At 38.7% G+C, this 20018-nt stretch overlaps 1 protein-coding gene across 5 annotated transcripts in view; it reads left to right on the plus strand.

Annotated features, from left to right (window-relative positions):
• The first annotated feature begins 12864 nt into the window (after positions 1 to 12864).
• Positions 12865 to 20018, plus strand: part of LZTS2 (leucine zipper tumor suppressor 2) — a 67754-nt gene continuing 60600 nt past the window's right edge. Inside the window, exon 1 of one of the 5 annotated variants that reach the window (XM_026704669.2) lies at positions 12865 to 13042. The gene's annotated coding sequence lies outside the window, so the exon portion shown is untranslated. Of the gene's footprint in view, positions 13043 to 13394; positions 13419 to 20018 lie in introns of those variants that run through there. The other 4 variants (XM_087932828.1, XM_087932826.1, XM_087932827.1 and 1 more) reach the window with 4 other exon arrangements.

Consider the following 20018-nt stretch of genomic DNA (forward strand, 5'->3'; position numbering starts at 1 on the left):
TGTGAAGAATATTAATCCTGTTTAGAGTGTTGCAGAAAGATGGAGGGAAGAAAATGCCCTTGGTTTTATCTTTGCTCCAACAAAGATAAATTGTTACAAGTTAGTAAGAGTTTTTTTTTTCCTGTTTTTTCCTAGCATTTTCCCCAACTGGCTTTCATGCCTAAACAGGACTAAAATTAACTATTTCCTGAATTTTAGCCTGGTGCCTTAACCTCTAGACAAAACTGGCTCTATTACAAGTTAGCAACCAGCGTGTATGTGTATTTCTCACTAGAATGAAGGTAAGATTCTGCACTTTTAAAAGCTGCTTTAGTTTTATGCATGAGCTTGTCTCATTAGTGCTAAAGTGAGAAAAAATGTGCTAAAATAAGGAAGATAAAAATTATGCCTTGTAACATGTTTGGCTCTTCTCTAGATCTCCTCATTTTCAAGATTTGCAAAAGGTTTGGTGAGTGCATTTGGCTGAAAATATTTACAGAACTCCCAGGATGGGAAAACTGGTTAAAGCAATTTCCTTAACTATAAGCAGCATTCAGCAACTCCATTCCGAAGTCATCCCAAATGTTTGTGTGTTGAGCATGCAAAGGAAGCATCCAAGTCTGCAAAGTCCTTTATCGGCACAGCTCAAATATATGTAGATGTCCTTCCTCTACTCTTATGCAAAGTTCTTTTTACAGGCATTTTAGAAAATACCAACTAAGGTGAAATGCAGGATTGTAGCTTAGAGCAAATACACGTTGTAGAATCAGTTATTTAGATAACAGAGACCAAGAATTTGTTTAATGGAAGAACTATTTTTTTACACAAAAAATCTAGATTTATTTTCCTTTTATGCTTTTTAAAACTTAAGGACAATATTAAAATGGGGAAAGGAGCATTACTGCTGCTATTAAGCAGTTGGAAGCTGAGGTCTATTAAAGCTATCCATAAATCTACTGAACTTGATCCTGCTCTAGTTTTTATGCCCTCTGCCCAGGGGAGGATGCAAGCTATTTTTAAAACCTTTATTGAAAATCAAAAAGTTCTTCGGAAGCTTTTAGATTTTAATGCTATTGTGTAGTTTAGTTACTGATTTATTTGTATTGTCATTTGCATGTTACCTGATTGCAACACACGGCAACCAGCCTATTCTTATGTTTTTGTAATTATAATCAGCTCTAAACATAAAATTGCAATGCCATCAATACTTGTTTCCATAATGATTTTTTCATACTGAAGTCCCTAAGAAAGAAAATTGCTTTTACAGCTTTCCTAAATGTTAACAGGTTGAGGACCATTTTGACTTCAGGATGCTATAGCTAGTACAAAGTGAGAGGGTTGCTATTTTGCAGGCCATCTCCTTCTTCTCAAATGGTAGGTAAAAAAAAAGTACTGGTAGTCCTCAACTTATGACCACAATTGAGCCCATAGGGTATGCTGCTAAGTGAGTTATGTGAGTTTTGCTCCATTTTACGTCTTTTCTCACCACATTTATTAAGTGGACTTCTGCAGTTGTTAAATTAGTAACACAGTTGTTAAATGAATCTGGTTTCCCCGTTAAGTTTGATTGTCAGAAGGTTGCCAAAGGGGATTACGTGACCCTGGGACACTGCAACTGTCATAAATGTGAGTCAGTTGTCAAGCATCCGAATGTAAATCACATGACCATGGGGATGCTGCAATGGTTATAAGTGTGAAAAATGGTTATAAGTTCCTTTTTTCAGTGCCATTGTAACTTCGAACAGTCAGTAAGCAAATTGTTGTAAGTCGAGGACTACCTGTATAATGGCTACTTGCCACTTTAAGGCAAGGGTGTTATAAGTTAGACAAGCACCATGAATTGGGTTCACCAATTGTGCAGCTCTGCAGCAAAGTCTTTACTTTGCTAAGCCAATTAGCATGGACCAACAGCTGAGGAACAGCATTCTGTGACAGTTCTACTTTCCTAGGTATCTTCAAAGAAAAAAAAGTGCAGTATTCTAACTAGGAGATGACAAGGACATGATTCTTCAGCATCACCACCAGTTTCTTGGAAATATTGCTTCTGGCAGAGGCACTTCTTTAACAGGAGCCATGAATCTAGGAAGAGCCTAAATTGCGCACTTGCTCCTTCAAGTGATGTACAACACCATCAAGAATGACATATGGAACATCCATGATACCTGATGGTCTCTGTAGCAACACCAAGTCCATCTTGCTGAGATGCAGTCTCAGTCTGTTTCAGTTGCCTCCAATCACTCTGTTAGGATTCTTGCCGCATCTCTGGCTGGGCCTGGGATGAAAATATGTAACTGGATGATATCTCACCTCACACCAATGGATGATCTCTTATAGTGGCTTCACATAAATATTACAGAACAGGGGTGAGAGCCAAACCCTGGGCTTTACCATTCTTCCCACTGCAGTACTACAGTAAATGAAACTGCCCATTCAGAAAGGAACAGAACTATAACTAAACAATGCTCTCAATTCTCAACCCTCAGGGGCAATCCAAGGAGATGCTATGGTCAATGGTACAAATGTCACTAAGAATTTGTAGGAGAGATCTATTCAGGCTTCGCCTTAGGCCACCCATAAGAGTAATTAATGCAGTTTATACCCCAAGCTTAGACCTGGCCTCAACTGGAAGGGATCTGGACAACTTGCTTCATCCACAGCCATGTGTAGTTGTTCCCCTACCTCTTCCCTGCTTAAAAAGAAAAGGCTGACAACAGGATGGTGATTAAAATGGCAGGGTTAGGTCATTGCTTCTTGGGGAGATACTCTGCAATCACCTCCTTCAATGGCTGGTCTCTGTAGGGCACATTTCCCATTTTCCATACCAACCTCATCATTCCCTTCTGGCTGCAGATAAAAGGCAAGAAGAACTCAGAACAATAGGTGGTATTACTTGTTTCACAGAGGACTCTTGTCTGCTTCTTCAAATGTCACAATTTGAAAGAATCCCAGATGACATTGCAACTGCAAGGCATTACCTCTGGTCCTCTCATGAGAACATATATACCCATCGTCCAACTCTGCTTGAATATGAGTGATTTTGTCAGCAAAATGCCTGGCACTCTGTCCATTGCAGGGTTTTGCAATCCAGTAGTCTCCAAGGGGGAATGAGTCACATTAAATAAGGTGGATGGGCAGAATTTTACAGCAAGATGTGTGCAGAGCAGTATTGATGCTTCAGTCCTCTTTCTTAGATGGTGTAGGTTCTAACCTCAGAAGTCATCTTGACTTTTTGTCCTTTGCTACATTACTCTAGGCATTTCCTTCTATTTAAACATTTTTTGAAGTACAAATGGCCTTGTCCGCCAGATTGTTATGAGAATGAAATGGAATATCTTCATCTACATTGTTCTGATTGTAAAAGGCATCTGGCACAAACCACTTGTCCTCCCTCATTCCCCTGTGGACACCCACTCAGAGGAAGGTCGCGATGCAGATACGACATGAAAACATTGTAAACCTGAATGTCTGCTCTGTTCATTTCAATAGAAATGAGAAAAACACTTTTCAATGGTAATTTTGAGAGACTCCTTCATCTGCCACAGACATATAGCTTGGGGTTAGGCCCAATTGCCTTTCTTGTCTTATTAACTGCAGACATATTCACAGCTGATCAGTTTGCCATGCCTAAGTGGAGTTTTGTATTATTGATTCAGAGAGAATTGCCTAACACTTTGGGAAAGTGAGCCTAACCACACGCCCCTCTCTATTCTGGTGCTGCCTCAGCATTCTCTCCTAAAGCAGCACTCTGTTTAAATATTAAGCATCTTGGTTGAAATATTAAACATTCTGACTCCTCCACAATCAGTGCTAGGCTGGACAGAGTGAAAGTGGAGACAGGGCATTGTGCCAGATGTCTTGATGGCATTGTCTGTCTCTAACACAAACAACCCTATATTGAGGGCGGAGGGATCAATTCCACATGGAAAACACTTTTTAAAGACATGCCACATGGAAAGTTTTATTTTAAATATTCATTTTTATTTGTTCAAAGGACAAGCCAAGAAACCATCCACTCACCTATTGGATTTAAATCCTGTTTCTTTCTTTAAAGGAGTGTGTTTGTGTGTTTATTGTTTGTAAGCCACCCAGAGTCACTGAAAGTGAGTGGGCAGCCATATAAATTAAATAAACAAACAAACAAACAAACAAGCAAATAGTGGGTGGTATGTGTCTTCCTCAATCTCAGATCCCCTACCAAGGGCCTGGGAGTTTGAGGCTTCAGTGCAATATCTTAGCTGCTGCTAGCACTGGACTCTTGTGGACAGAGAACTCTAATGTTCTTCCTGGCATCTGTTGGAACTACTCTCCCAGCTTAGGAATCACAGTCCTGTGCGCTCCTACCACCACTGGGACCACTTTGGCCTTTACTTTCTACATTGTTTAAGTTCTTTGTACAGGTCCCGGTACTTCTCCGGCTTATCATGCCTCTTCCTAATATTGTTGTCAGGTAGCACCAGTATATTCTGGTCCTTGTCTATTACCACAATGTCTAGTACGTACGGCCAGTACATGCATATCTGGATTTGGAAGTTCCCCAGGATTTTATTGCTGTTATTCTCCACGATCTTCTGTGGAATCTCCCATTTGGACCTGGGGGGGGGGGGGGTAGACCATATACTGTGCAGATGTTCCTATACAAATTGCCAGTTACTTGGTTCTGACAATCGGTGCACATGTTCCTGCTTGCATCTTACATCCTGCTCTATGTGTTAGGTTATCTCTGAGATTTTCCTGTACAATCTGCACCTCAAGTCCAGTCCAGTGTGGTAGACCTTTGATTCTATGGATCTAGTGCTTCAAAGTCGTGTGATATTTGAATCTTCACTTATTATTATAGCTGTAGAGCTTTTATGTCCTGCTAATGGTAGCAAAAAATGCTTTGATAACAATTTTTAGAGGACATATCATGACATTGCCTCCAACTTCTTCTCAGCCAGTCAGGGAAGCAGCTTGAAGTTGCTTGGCTGTTTCAGTTTTAGTGTTCTTCATTTTCTTCCAAGACACAAATTTTGCTGTATGAACAATCTGAAACCCTTGCTTTGTCAAGGTAATTCAACCAGGAACTGTCCGGTTCTTATTGACCTTTGCTTGCTTCAGGTAGGTTCCCTCTTCTCCTGTCACTAGGCACTGCCCTAGATGGCTATTTTGGCCTGTTCTGGTGGCATGACAAATATCTAGTTTCTGAAGATGCTTCTGCCAGTGTAATGACTGAATGAGCATGATGTGGTCTTTCTGCTGCTTCTGCCAAGAAATGATTTCTATACTTTCTCCTTATTATTACTTGTAATTGACAAGTCATTTGTGTTCATATCCCATGGATTTCTTCTGGATGTGTTAGTTATTGCCATTCTTTTGCAGCATTAAAAATCTGAGATATGTGGAAGTTGGACTGAAATTGACAATAGCAATGGTATTTCCTCATCTCATCCGAGTGACCGGTCAGAAGTGCAACCGAGGAAAGGGACTGAATCAAATGTTGCCCGTAATCATAATCACTCACTATTGATACTGACATGCCCTTGCAGCTGTCATACATTGTTTTTCCCCATTTCCTCTGATGCCCCTCTGTTGTGCGTGCAACCAATCAACTAGGCTGTCCTAAAATTATAATGACATTGACCTTTATATAATGTTCTAATGAGACAATCAACACATTCCATCTCAAGGCATATATGTTTTTTGTGAAGATGAAGTTTATGAGTATCCTGTGATGAAACCATTACTGATGAAACACATTAGAAAACCTTAGCTCTTTAATCCATTGTTTTCAAATTAGGAAACATTTAGCTTGTATAACTGAAATTCAAAACTGTTGCAAAGTGTTTAAGAAGTTAGAGTTCCTTTTAAAAAAGAACCTGTGGTTATTATAGAGAGAATTTTTGCCCCAAAAGAAAGCACAAGCTTAAATGACTTTTCTTCTGTTTGTTCTTTTTTTTTTGCTTTAAATGCAAGGCTGCTCTGAAACCCAGTACAAGATCTCCATACTAGCAGCTCAGGAGAGAGAAGGAAAACTAGGAGAGTGGGGATTGGTAGGAGACATTAATAATGGGAAATTAGTCTACCTTGCCTCTACCATTGTGAGACATCCCTGTTGGCAATTGTAAAATAAAACTTGTGTGATTTGAGCTGTATCATTGAGCTAGAAGAAATTGCATCATCTACCCAATTTTGGCATTGACATAGAATCACTTGCAGGTGGCACCAGATCAAGAGTCTCACCAGGAAAATACCCCCAGAGTATCTCCACTTAATAGTTTTTTTTTAAAAATGTCCTGGACGGCATTTAATATTTTAACTTGTTCTGGGGACATCCAGAGATCTTTCTTCAAGTTCTCAAAACTAAAGTATGGAATGAAACAATACCCTACCACTAAATCTCGGGGGAGCTTTTCTCTTATACTAAATTACTTTACTGCAGAGTTGTCAAACTCAAAGCCCAGGGGCCAGAACCGGCCCACAGGGTGCTTAGATCTGGCCCACGGGTCTGCCCTGGAAATAGCAAAGGACTAACCCGCGATGCCTCTGTCAGCAAAAACGGAGCTCATAAGGGCTGCGTATAACCGCCCGACTCCGTTTTCATGGCAGAGGGTTGCAGGAGGCCATCCCAGCCGAAAGCAGAGCTCAAGAGCCCGTTTTTGTTGATAAGAGTGCCACCACAGGTGCCACCACAAGTGATGTCATGATGGCCATGCCCACCCCGGCCACCGAGGTTAAACACAATCCTGATGCAGCCCACAATGAAATTGAGTTTGACACCCCTGCTATACCACTCTTTTAATTAGGTTTAATGTGGTTATATTGTAGCTCTATGGCCCCCCTTTTAGTAATATTCATATTAGATTATAATAAAATCATGTTTCCATTCAATCCAGTTAAGGTTCAACAACTTTCTACCAATGCACCAGTGCCAGATTAAAGAAAGCAAGATGACAAACAGGTTATATATAAGCATAATGATTTTTTTTTGTTAAATCATACATTTTTAAAAATGCAGTATTCATTACATGTTTATAAACCTGCAATAATATTTTCCTGGGTCAGCTTGTAATTCCCAGATCAGAGTTTGCAGTCTCTTTTAAACTTATTTTTCAAGTACATGTACTATTTGATTTTATATAAGTGACACAAATGTTCATTTTGTAGCTTAAGGGCTCCCAAAGTAAAACCTCTGCTGACTCATGAACTCTTTGTACAGTTGCTACACTAGCTAAAAGCACCACACTCAATCTTCAACACAATCAGCTTTGGAGTTGAACCAAATGTTTTCCTGCTGTTTTCTCTAACTAATAATGTATAGTGTCACTTAATCAGAGCTGCAATTATGCATTTTGCTTTGACAATTGTTTGCACTGTTCTAACATCAATTGTGTCTGAAATTTTTCCAGAATAGTACCAACAGAAAATGGTTTTGTAGATGTTTTTGTTGTTTGTGATTTTGTAAACCTGGTCTTGATACATTTGAGAATTATTTCATTAACTTGATTTTTTCTGAGCTCCTCTCCTTTTAAATCCTAATAAGCCAAAACAGATTGATTGCCTTAAAACCCCCAACAGTATTCTTTCTTGGGAAAACTTGCTGAATGTTTTCATTTTTGCAAAGCAGAAGCATATCTTTACTCTTTGGGCTAGAAGACCAGTGTTAAACATCCTTTAAATAAGTCAAACATCTGTTCCTCATGATTTTGAAAAAAACAACCAAAATAAAATTCCTGGTAAATTAAAAAAAGTGTTGTGGAACATTTCAAAGTAAAAATTCATTAAAATCTTTCAATTGTGCAAAATTGCTGTGGGGGCAATGGAAGCATCTTTTCTTTTTGCATAGATTTCCTGTGTAAAAGTTGAATTTTTGTAAAGTAGTTTTTATGCATATGATCCTTGAGCAGATAACCTTTGAACTATGTTCTCCAATTTCAAACTTGTGTGGTTTTCATTTCCACACAATGATCATAATCTCCAATATGAAAACTATACTTTTTGTTAGTAATTTTCCAAAGTATTCTATATATAACTAAAGAACAGTAGTGAAATCTAATATACTAATATTACTTGGTAATTTCTAATTGGAGCTATTAGTGGCATGGCTTACTTGCAACATTAAATGTGATCACATGAAAAATTTAATAGTGCACCAATGTGTGTTGTTTCTATATCGGGGTGTCAAAATCCAGGCCTGGGGCCTGCCCTGGAAACAGTGAAGGACTGGCCCATGGTGCCTCTGTGAAAACAGAGCTGGGAGGGCGGCAGGTGGCCCTCCTGAGCTCTGATTTTGCTAGCAGAGGGTTGCAGGAGGCTGTCACAACCATAGCACTTGGGCCACCACAGGTTCCCCCAACATGAATGATGTTGAGATGGCCATGCCTCCCCCACCCCCTTAAAGTCAAACACAACCCTTATGCGGCCCTGAATGAAATCGAGTTTGACACCTCTGTTCTACATCCTCACCAAGGACATAGTATTCTGTAGTCAATTCACAATTGGACAATGTTCATGGGCCTTCTCTTTAGATTTCTTCTGTACGTGATCTTTGGCATGTTATCCTATTATCCTACCTACCACTATAACATAAACCAGTACAGTTTTTTTTCCTTCAGTTTGGAGGAGAAGTTTTGCTTGACTCTGCTCCCGTCCCTCTTGAGGTGTACCCAGTTGTTTCCAGAATATAATAAGTATCATAGGATTCAAAAAGAATGGTGTTAGGATGGCTCGAAACACACTATGACATCACAAAAAATGAAAATTTAGAAAGTTGTTAAAGTAATGCCTATTGTGAGGGTTGTCTGTTCAAGACCATCTAATTTTGTGTACATTAATCAGTTTATTTTAGAATGCTTGGAAGCACATATTGGTAAAGAAGTATGTAACTTCCAAGCAGTTTAAAAAAAAAAAATCCTACAGAGAGTGATAACAGGATGCCACTCTTGAAACTGCTTGTCCTTATGAAGTGTACTCACGAGGACACAACCTTGCTGAAATCCATATTAGAGATCTGTTATCTTGAAGATGTAGTTTATTTATTTTCCTCTAATGTCTCTAAAAGATCTTTTAAGTGAAAAGACTTAATTGGGTTAAACTGTGCTATAAACACAGGAGATTAAGGGCAAAATAATATGTTACAAAAGAAAATAAAGCAACCTTAGCCTATGATTGTTGAGTAATGTCAAGGGGATTGTCTGTGTGGATTTTTAGGTGAGAATTGGTAAGAGAAGGGAGATGCTGACCTTTTGCTTTTCTTTCAAGAAGGCTTATAATGCCTCTTCTCCTGGATGCAAAAGAAAGAAGACAACCAGCAGCCAAGTGGGTTTATCATCGGTAGAGCTGAAAGACCAGATTAGATCAGATCATGATGGAGAAAATCTATCTATGATGTCAATAAGAGCTGACAATCACAGATAAATCAATTGATCATTTTCTTTCCTAGCAATTTTGTCCTCCTCCCAATGGTCTCCAAACCAATTGATTCTCAGCAGAAATGGTAGAAATAAAGCACATTAGATCCCCTTAATCAAATATTTTTTTCACACATGTTGCATTAAAATTCAGCGGGTAACAGGTTTGTGGCTGGGAAGATGGGAGCCATAGATTGTTTGGAATGACAGAATTCAACCAAGAATTTGGACTCCATTTCAGAATTGAGATCATGGCACTTTTGCATTAAAATCACCCTTCTAAGAAGTGTTCTTCCTACAGGATTAGCAACTCTAAAACAGAGGAGGAAAAGGCAGTTTTTGCATTAACAACTTAAAAGGAAATTATCCTTTGGGAATATTGCAAATCAAATAGATAGAGATGCTACCTGTATATGCTAATACTGTACAGCTAGTTTAGCGCATTTTGTTCACAGTTCATTTAGTCACCATTCAAAGTTACAATGGCATTAAAAAAAATCACTTATGACCATTATCAACTGCAGTGATTCACTTGCAACCTTTCTTGCTGCCTTTGTTAAAATGGGGCAAAACTCACTCAACAAAGTCTCACTTCACAACAGAAATTTTGGACTGAATTGTGGTTGCAAGTCAAGGACCACAATATTTACTTACCTAAACTGATAAACAGACTACAGATAGGCAAGATAGCAGTCAGAGAGGGATCAGCATCTGACTTCCTGATGGCTTCCCCACTGACTTTGCTTGTGGGAAGTTAGCAGGGAATATGGAAATCATGTTCATGTGATTGCAAGGATGCTGCAACCTTTCATAAATTTGTAAATAAAACTATTCTGGACATCACAGAAATTTCAATTTTAATGGGTCCCAGCTTTTTATGCATTTTTAATTAGCAAATTTGAGGTACCTAGACTCAAAAATGGTTGCAGTATAATGCATTGTTTGGGCTAACCTGAGAGTACAAATACAAAAAAACAGATAAAATACAATATAAGTTTTAATAGCATATAGATAGCAGGTTTATATTGGAAGAAAAAAGAAAATATCATTGTAACATTGGTTTTACTACCAGAAAGGTGGGTGGGAGGTTTGGCTATGACATGAAGTTGTCAAACTGATAGTTATTGAGTAATTAAAAATCAGGCAGCAAAAAGCTTGATAATTATGACTACTTTGCACATATGTGTGCATTGCTGGGAAGACTGAGACACCTGAAAGAATAAGTAAATAGGTGAATGCTAGTGGGTTTTTAAAAATACAATTAACCAACTGGTGCCTGGTAGAAGAAAAAATAAAAAAAGAATTAATCTCAGCTGTGTCAGGGAAACAGGAAGACAGTTGTCCATGTGTTGTTCACACATAAACACACACTGACTTCACGACTCCAATGCAGCCTGTGAGGTTGTCTGATTTATGTGCTTTTTCAGAAATGGGCAAAGCAAGCAAGGATCTCAGCCCCACTTCTTACAGAAGAGACTGGGAACTTGCTTCCACTTTGCTGAGAAATCATGGTGGTTTTTTTTATGATTCTGCATCTCTACACTTTTGAAATAAGTGTGCAATTTTTTGTGTGTAAAAGGTGAAAATAGACATTATTTAATGGAAGTATGTTCTCTTCAAAAGAGTCGAATGGAGTAGAAAAACAGGCTTCTGCTCATTCCCTAGCAAAGGAAGTTAACTCCTGTCTTGCAGGCAACACTGGAAACTGGCTTGAGATGCCTACATAGCTAATGACAAAAAAATTATGCTCCATGACAAATCTTATAAAGTCATTCCACTGGAAATAATATTTAACTAATTATGCATCATCTTACAGCTATGTGTCTTCCTGAAGAAGCTTTAAAATTCAGTTGTTGGAAGAAAAATCCTTCTGGGTTCAATTCCAAGTGGGGAAAAAGACATTGGAAACACGGAGGCTGTTTGGAAGGTTTAATGGTGGACAGGACCACATGGCCTGGAGCTCCAGAGTGAAAAGGAAGGACGATCACATGCCTCAAGGTGAAGGAAGAGATCAAGAAAAGGGGCTGATATGCTGAGAATGCCTGGGTTTTATAACCTTTTTTGGGATTTGAACTGAAGCTTGTTTCTAATTGGTTGTCAGACTCCCATGGGGCCATGCAGGGGCAAGTCTGTAGGCTGTCCTGAATTCCAGGCTTGGTTGAGCCTTGCTGGATGATGATGCACTGAAAAGGGCTTTTGGCAATTGCTATAGCTTTACCTGGAGATCTTTGTTATGTATAGTATTCTGGCCCAGGCCTTAATGGCCCACCCATTAACAATGGTGGGGGTGAGTTTCTGCTTCTGAGTTTCTACTCTTTTAGGGGAAATATTCTGTCTTTTAATATTTCCTAGGATATTTCAATTTTCTAGGAGACGTGTGGGTGCTAACTTCCTACACAGGGATTATCATGTGTGTGGTTTTCAGAATACTGTGTTTACTTCCTTGTTTCTACATACGTTTTGCCAAATGTCCCTTTTTTCCTAGTTTCCAGAGACACCAGTCTTTTGCAGTGGATCCCTCCCCGTTTTATTACTACGTACATAGAAGTAATAAAGAAGAGTAGAGACCACTCTTCTCACAGAACTACAATTAATATACCCGAATAAATAGTGATCTATAACAAGTCTTGAGAGAATAAATGTGCTAATTTAATGCTTTCAGAGTCATCTGTTTTTTTTATTCCCAGCTCATCATTGAGTTGACAAGAACTCTCCTTTTTCAGAATGCTGTAGTTTTACAGAACTTCAAATGATACCAGGGCTCAATAATATCCCCCCCTTCAAATGCTACCATATTTTCCAGGTTAGGTTGGGAGCAAAGCTACAGTTTGTACAAGATAATCAATGCAAGCATCAAATTACTACTTTGAAACAGAGTACAGGATTAAACAGGTGATTTATTATAATACAAAATGTACCAATAAATTTTATGAAGACCTGTAACCGCTGATCAAGATGAGCAGCCTCTTGAATGCAATGGACGTTCAATATCTGTTTATTAGAATATGTACGGTGGGTTAATATATTAAGAATTTTAATTTGGGTTAGGCATTTGTGCCATTCATATTTTACTGATTTCTTATTATTATTGTAGAATTTTTGTTTCTGGTGCTTTGGCATTTGATATAATGGTCGTTAAGGAGAGTGCTTTAGTTTGTTGTTTTTAAAAAATGTATCACACTTACAGAAATCATGCGGACCATTTTGGTTCATTATTAAAGCAACGGACAACGGGCCAACTTTTGAATGTTCCTTAATTGTTCATAGCCAGTCGGGATATTAAGAGAGAAAGAAAGTGAACGTTGAATAAGGATCCTTATTGTACTGCGTCTTGTTTATGTAAGCCCATTTCCCCACTCATGACTTCCAGCGCCTTCTCAGCGCCGTCATTAAATGTCCCCTCCTTCCCTCAACTTTGGCTCTTCCGAGGCCGGTCGCCGGCTGTCGAGAGTCCCCCGAACCCGGCCCTTTGCCTCTGTCCGTTCGCTCGACTGGCTGCCTTTCTGGGGAGGCTTTAGGGGGTGGCAGCCGGGCGGAGCCTGAATCTGAAGCGGAACATGGAGAGAAGTTGGGGCGGCAGTCGAATAGGGTGGGCGACGAGAGCCGGAGACTGGAATCGCCTGTCCTGACGCTCATATTCGCGAGGGTGAGTGAGCAGCTGCCTGAATGGAAGGAAGGTGGGTCCGAAAACGAAGAAAAAAAGGGTTGTGGTTGTTGAAGGCAGGACCTCGGTGGTATCTGCGGAAGAGAGAGTGCAAGAGTTGTTTTTGTATTTGTATTTTGTATTTGCTGGGTTCGAACATTTAGAGTACATTAGCCAACCACTTTCTAGCTAAGCGTGTTAAAGGAACTTCACCGCTTGTGGTTGGTTATCTGTAGTTTAGCATGTCGTGTGAACTTACAATACTGACTTGACTAAGTTGTGATTCCTTCAAACATCTTGTGTGAATGCACCAAAGGCTGTTTCCAACAGAAGTAGGAAGCCAAGCGAGAAGCCATATGTCCTGAATGTGTGGTGCCCTGCATCTTAAGTATGTATATTTATACGTGGAGGTCAGTGGGGAAACTGATACAATTTTCCAGTTTCACGTTTGTGTTTAGGTTAGTTTTATTGTGCTTTATCTTGTACTTTAGAACTGTTTGTTGAACATCCGGGAATGAAGGCGGAATTGAGTATAACATAGCCAATAAATACCTAAATAACGAAGTGGAGAAATAACTCACATTTAGGGACTGAATGTCTCCTGGGCACTCTGCAGATATGTTAGGCCAAAACTCCTAAGAGTTGGAGTTTAAGCACATCTGGAAGAGGCCAAGTTAGGGAAAGCTGCTGTAGAGGATATGAGATACAGTACTTACTGTAGGAAAAGGCTGTGTTGCAGAAGTCTGTGGTTCTGGAGAGAGACAGAGCTTGCAGTGCATACTCAACTTGGTGGAGTTGTTAGGGATTCAGAAAAAAAAACTGAAAGACTAGGCAGGATGAGATGTGAGGATGGACAGTGGCCAGAAAAGCAGGCAAATGGAAAAGCTAATATATATTGGGTCTGTGCGAGGGGATCTGAAAGGACAGGAATGAGCCTTGGGGCTCAAGGATCTGATTGATAATTGTCTGAATCTGATATTACTGCCACTTTAAGAAGGTTTGCCTGGCAGATGAAGAAGATATTTGGTGTTGTAGTAGAGCCTGCTCTTCCACATCTAAGGATTCCTCTAGCACAAGTTTTTCTGTGAAGCTTCTTTTGAATACATAGAGTTCTCTGCTTCTCCTGCAATCTTTCCTTTTCCTTTCAAAATATTTTTTTCCCCTGCCTCACAGCCACTTAAGAAAAAATTGGCTGTCTTGAAATCAAATACAGAGCAATACTTCTGATCAAATGAAAGTCTAGATTCCGCCCCCCTTGTGCTATAATACATCTATTTCTGCTTTTTTTTTTGCCAACGTTTCTGGTTAGTCTTATGCTGTCTGAATTAGCACTAGGCCCCTGTTTAAGATATCTCTGTTTGGGGCACTCAGTCCATACTTTCTGGGTATCAGTTTTCAACCAAGGATGCAGTTAACAGTGAAAAATGTAATTGAGAATAAGTGGGATTTTTTTTTTCATTTATTTGAGAGCAGAGTATGTAATTTGAAGTAGAGGTTTCTCATCTATAAAATGGAGTCAAACTGTTCATTATTATTTCTAGTTCTATACTTGTTTATTCAACAGTAATTTCTCCTAATTGGGCTTTATTTTATCCCAAATAAATACATATGGGACTACAACTTTAAAACAGAGTTTTATTGGTTGTATGTATGGTTTCTAAGCCCACTAAGTTCTACTCTGCTGGCTCAGGTGGGGTAGGGGCTCCATGGATTAGATGAAGGAAGAACATTAGAAGTACATGCTAAAAGTACACAATCCCGGCAGAGTCACCTTAGATGTGAAGGTCATCTCAACTGCCTGGCTAAAGCAGCCAGACACTTATATGAAAATGCTGGAGGCAGATAATCATTTTAGTGACAGCGGCAAAAGCATAATTTCATACTGTGCTGGAGAAGGCAATAATAAACTATTCCTGTGGTTTACAAAAAACAATGGGTAGCCAATATAACATGATTGATGGTATAGTGCTGGATGATAGCCCTTTAGATTGGATGGCACTGATAGGCTACTGAGAAAGATCAGGGAATATCGCAGAGTACTAATTATATTTATGACATAGTAAGATTAAAGCTTTTGGGAAGTATAGTTGCCATGCAGGAAAATAATCCAAAGTTGCAAAGACAGAGTTACAGTAGGTGATGGAACATAAGACCCATGAACATGGGAAAATTCAACACAGTTAAAGATAAAATGAACCATTCACTTGATATCTGAGGCATCACCAAACTGAAATTATCCAGAATTGGACATGTTCAGTCAGAAGAGTTATTATTTATTATTCAGGACATGAAAAACAAAGAAGGAATTGATTCATAATCAGGAAGAATACAGCAAGGACAATACTTGGTACACTGCACTCAATGACTAAGTAATATAAAATAGACACTATGGGCAACTCTGTGATGTGACACCTACCCAAGTTTATGAGCCAACAGATGATGCAGTAGGGAAGTTTTAGGAGATTTATGGTCAAATTCAGTCTGAAATGGATAGAATAGGCAAGCAAGATATGCTGTTTGTGGTTGGAAAATATAAAGGAAGAAAACATAGCAGGAGAAGATGATCAATTTTTTTCCACCTAAAGATTTCTTCATTGCTGACATAGTCTTCCAATAGCTAAAATGACTGTGCAATGCCCCATGAAATATATAGAAATCAAATTGACTATATTTTTGGCACAAAGAGAAAAGAGACCAGTTATGATAGCAAAGCCATAGGCAGGGACATACTGTGGAAGAGATAAATTGTTCATGTGCAAATTCCACACTGAGTTAAAGCAAAAGAAGAAAGCCAGCTAATTTGGATATGAACTTCAATCACCATCATTTTCAAGAAGATCAGGAATCATTCTGAACTCCTGGATTTCACTGATACAGAGGCAGAGAAACAATGTAATGAAATCAAACACATTGTTAAAGATATATGTACTGTAGAAGGAAACTGTCAAAAACTAAGAAACAAAGGAAACTGGATATTTGAACAATTGTCAAAAAGAGAAATCAAAGCCAAGAGAGACAGGGATTTCAGGAGGGAACAAAGAATTCCAAGGAGGAATTAGAAGAGTTAAGAAAAAGTACTAAAATTATATATGTAAAGACACTGAAGATAGGAACATACATGGAAAAACAAAAGGCCTCCAAAATATTTCTAAACTCAGGAGATTCCAACTTCAAATTGGTTTGTTGAAGGATGCCATAGGATGCCAGTTTGTAGTTATTTGAAAGAAGATGAAAGATAGATACTGACATTCTATGCAATTCAGAAGCTGATGCCCAACATTCTCTACTTGCAAGACTATACAGTGCTAGAAGATGAAGTTAGATCAACATTCCAGTCATTGCCAAATTGGGAGGCTACAGGAATTCATGGAATATAAAGAAATATGGGAAACAACAGAAAAAGAACCAGTAAGGATCCTAACCAAGCTCTGCCAGCAAACCTGGAGAATGGCACAGTGTTTCACAGATTGGAAGAGGTCAGTCCACATACCAATACCAAGGCTGTGCACGCTTTGCAGAGTGTACAAACTATCAAACAAAATCTTTCATTTCACATTCTAATAATGCTTAGGATCATTCAGTGTAGAATGAAGCCCTACATGGAAAGAGAGATGAGAGAGATACCTTATTTGAAAAGCTGAGGCATGCTGAACAGTTGAAAAAGGCAAAATCAGTGAGTGTTTCATTGATTATAGAAAGGCCTTTGACTATGTCTATCATGTCAACCTGTGAAAAATGGAAATAGCATAGCCTCCTGTTAAAGGTCATGTAAGGGAAGCTGATCAGGACAGAACACAGACTGCCTCAAGGTTGGCAAAGCAGTAAGACAAGGCTATATATTCTCTCCTTATTTATTTGGCTAATATATTGAATATACTGTATACTGTATTCAGTTATGCTGGATTGGAAAAAGATGAATGTGGTTTAAAATTAAAGGAAGAAACATTAATAACATGCAATGTGTTGATGACACCAGCTGAACTGCAAATGATTTGCAAAATTCTAGTAATGAAAGTCAATAAGTAAAAAAAGTTTAAATATAAAGAAGGCCAAATTAATAACAAGTAGAGAAATTGCCTGAGAGTTGATAGTGAAGATACTGAATTTGTGGACAGCTTTTGCCTTTTAGGGTTGACTGTCAATAGTAAAGAAACTGCAGTCAAAAACTATTCTGCAGTTGGTCTGAAGTTCTTGGTGACACATCACAGCATCTGATTCTTTCCTATCTACAAGGATCAGAAATGTGCAGGCAATTGTTTTTTTCCTATGATATTCTAGGGAAATACAAGTTGGAGTTTGAAAAAGCAGTACAGGAAAGGTATTGATGCTTTTAATATTTGTTGTGGGAGAAAACTCCTGAGAATAGCATGGATTGCCAAGATAATTAACAAATGGATCATCAAACAAATCAATCCAGAGTTGTCACTTGATGTACAAATAACCAGGCTCAAATGATCATAACATGAACATGTTATGCAAAGATCCGTCTCTCTGGAAAAAGTTCTAACGCTAGGAAAGATGGAAGGAAAGAAGATGACAACAAGATGAGGCAGCAATATGGATGAACTCAGTTATAATGGCAATGAATGCACCACTGGAAGACTTGAGCTGGGAACAGATTATTCTGGAGGAAATTTATTTATATGGTTGTTAAGAGTTTACATTGGCTTGATAGCACATAATGTGTTAATGGAAAAAAACTCCTCAGCATATTCTCATAAGGAATGAATGTGTTTACATTTGTTCTCTAGCTTTTGAAAAAAAAAGTTTACTTTTCCAGTTTACAACTAAAATGGCAAAATTCAAAGTACTTGAAAAAGTAATTTTTAAAATGGTATTTCTTGTGCCTAGATTTTTGGAAGTGAAGATAGTTGTATTTCTGTTTGTTTTTCCAAACCTGGCTCTATATATAACAAAAGTCTGAAAAAAAAAGAAATGGCCAAGATGGCATTTTTATTGGATACAGTCTTGTTAACAAATATACCATATGCAACATTTCAGAGGATTGTAATGTTTTTCTTCAGAGCTTGTAACTGAAACTGTTTAGAAGCCAGTGGCAGATTCTAGACTGACAGCAGCTGCTCAGTGATTTCCTCTGAGTATTTGGAGTATGATTGGATATTTCTGTAATATAATACTTAAGACTTGAAAGCCTGTAGGAATTTAAGGGTGGGAAAGAGGTAAGGGAATAGAAGCTCCTAAACTGTGTGTGATTCAGCTGAAGAGAGAATAAACTTGTGAGCTTTTTCTTGGCAAAAATCCAGGAGTTTTTCTGCATTTTGTGCTGTGTATAATCTCTTGTGCACAATTCTGTCTGTTAGGCCAGTGAATGCTGGCTGGGGAATTCTGGGAGTTGAAGTCCACATGTCTTCACATTGTTGAAAAGCTTTGTGCTAGGCCAGGGCTGTCAAGCTACCGGCCCATTGGCCAGATGTGTCACGTGCTGGTTATGCCCACGCCTGGTTTAGCAAAGGGGGAGAAAGCCCTGCTACATCACATGACACCACCGTGACGATGTGAGTTTGACATCCCTGTGCTAGGCTATCCTAAGTTGTGGGACTCATGGTCATGGATTTCAGTGGCCTTTATGTTCTACCTTGAAACTGCTGTAGAGAACCAGAAGTGAATTGCATGCAAACAGGGGAAGAACTTGTGAAGCTTGGATATACACAAACCTAGTTGTCTGCGTAAAAGAAATGTGAAGAAACAGGAATCTTCCCCTGGTGTTCTCTGATTAACTGCAGATGATGAATGTTTGGCTATGATTCTGACTAGAAGGGTTTTGTTTTGTTGAAGGGGGACTTGAAATGCCAGCGTGGAGGACAGCAAGAGAGTTCGCCTTGAAACTACAAGTAGTTTTAACTCTAGAAGAATGTGGCCTCTCTCCTTTTCCTGCAAGGACAAAAATCTTTGGTGGTTGTCCATTAAGGTCAAATTGATTCTGTTTTGTACATCTTCCCTGCCTGCCTGCTTGCCAAGCATGTGGTATGAGATGCAAAATGTAGTAGTGATGATAGAACTCAATTTTCTAGGCACAATTTGGATCTTAATGTTGCCTAGAGGGAAGGAGTCTCAGATATGTTTCAGAAGAGAAAACACATTCCATTAGGCTGCTCTTAAAATTAATTGCTTGTGCTTTTAACTTGGGTGCCCAAACTAGCTTTCCGGGTAGAAGATTCTACAGTGGAGCAGCCAGATTTAGAGTGCACGTAATTATAGAGTGGAAGAATGTTAAGATTGATAGCAGAGAGAGAAAAATCTTATACCAATAACTAAAAATTATTTTGGTATCTAAATTGCACTGGTAGAAAGAAGGAAAGGTTGATGAATTTTGAGCAGGAGTTATTTATATTTTGCTTATTATGATGCTACTTAGCTTTCATTTGGCAACTGGATAGGGAATGTAGAGCAATATAGAATTGATAGCTTATTACAAAATCCTGCTAAGATGACACTTTAGGTTTATCACAGGATCCACAGGCAAAAGAGTTGCATTGATGTTTTGCTGGAGCTTCTAAGTTTTTTTTTTCTTGCTGTTTTAGGAGAAAGTCAGAAACAGGGTGCATAGTTCACTTTCAAGAACTAAGACAAAAAAGAGATTTCTGAGTAAAGATTACAAGATTGTATTCACTGGATTTCTGAACATGGGATTTGTGTTCCAGGTTGAATGGAATTATTTTGATGATTCTGTCCTTGATTTGATTAGTTTAAAACAGCTCTCTCGTTTGGCTGAAAGGGTAAGTGTTTTGTTCCTCCTGTAGCTTAGGAACTCTTTACAATTAGTCCAAAGGACAGTAGATTTGATTGAGAGAAGAATGCAGATTTTTTTTTAAAAAAATGAAAACCCACATTTTGTAAAACAGGCTTCCTTCCCTCTTTTCTTCTGTATTTTTTTCCTCTTATCCTTCATATTCCTTGTACAGTATTTGTATTTGCTGAAAGGCAGATGGCTGACTTGGAGAGGGATCTGGGGGTGATTTCTGTTTGATGGTCTGTGGATAATTGTGTGT

Source organism: Pseudonaja textilis, chromosome 4, assembly GCF_049901715.1.
Source record: "Pseudonaja textilis isolate UNSWEBS1 chromosome 4, rPseTex1.2, whole genome shotgun sequence".
Taxonomy (NCBI): Eukaryota; Metazoa; Chordata; class Lepidosauria; order Squamata; family Elapidae; genus Pseudonaja; species Pseudonaja textilis.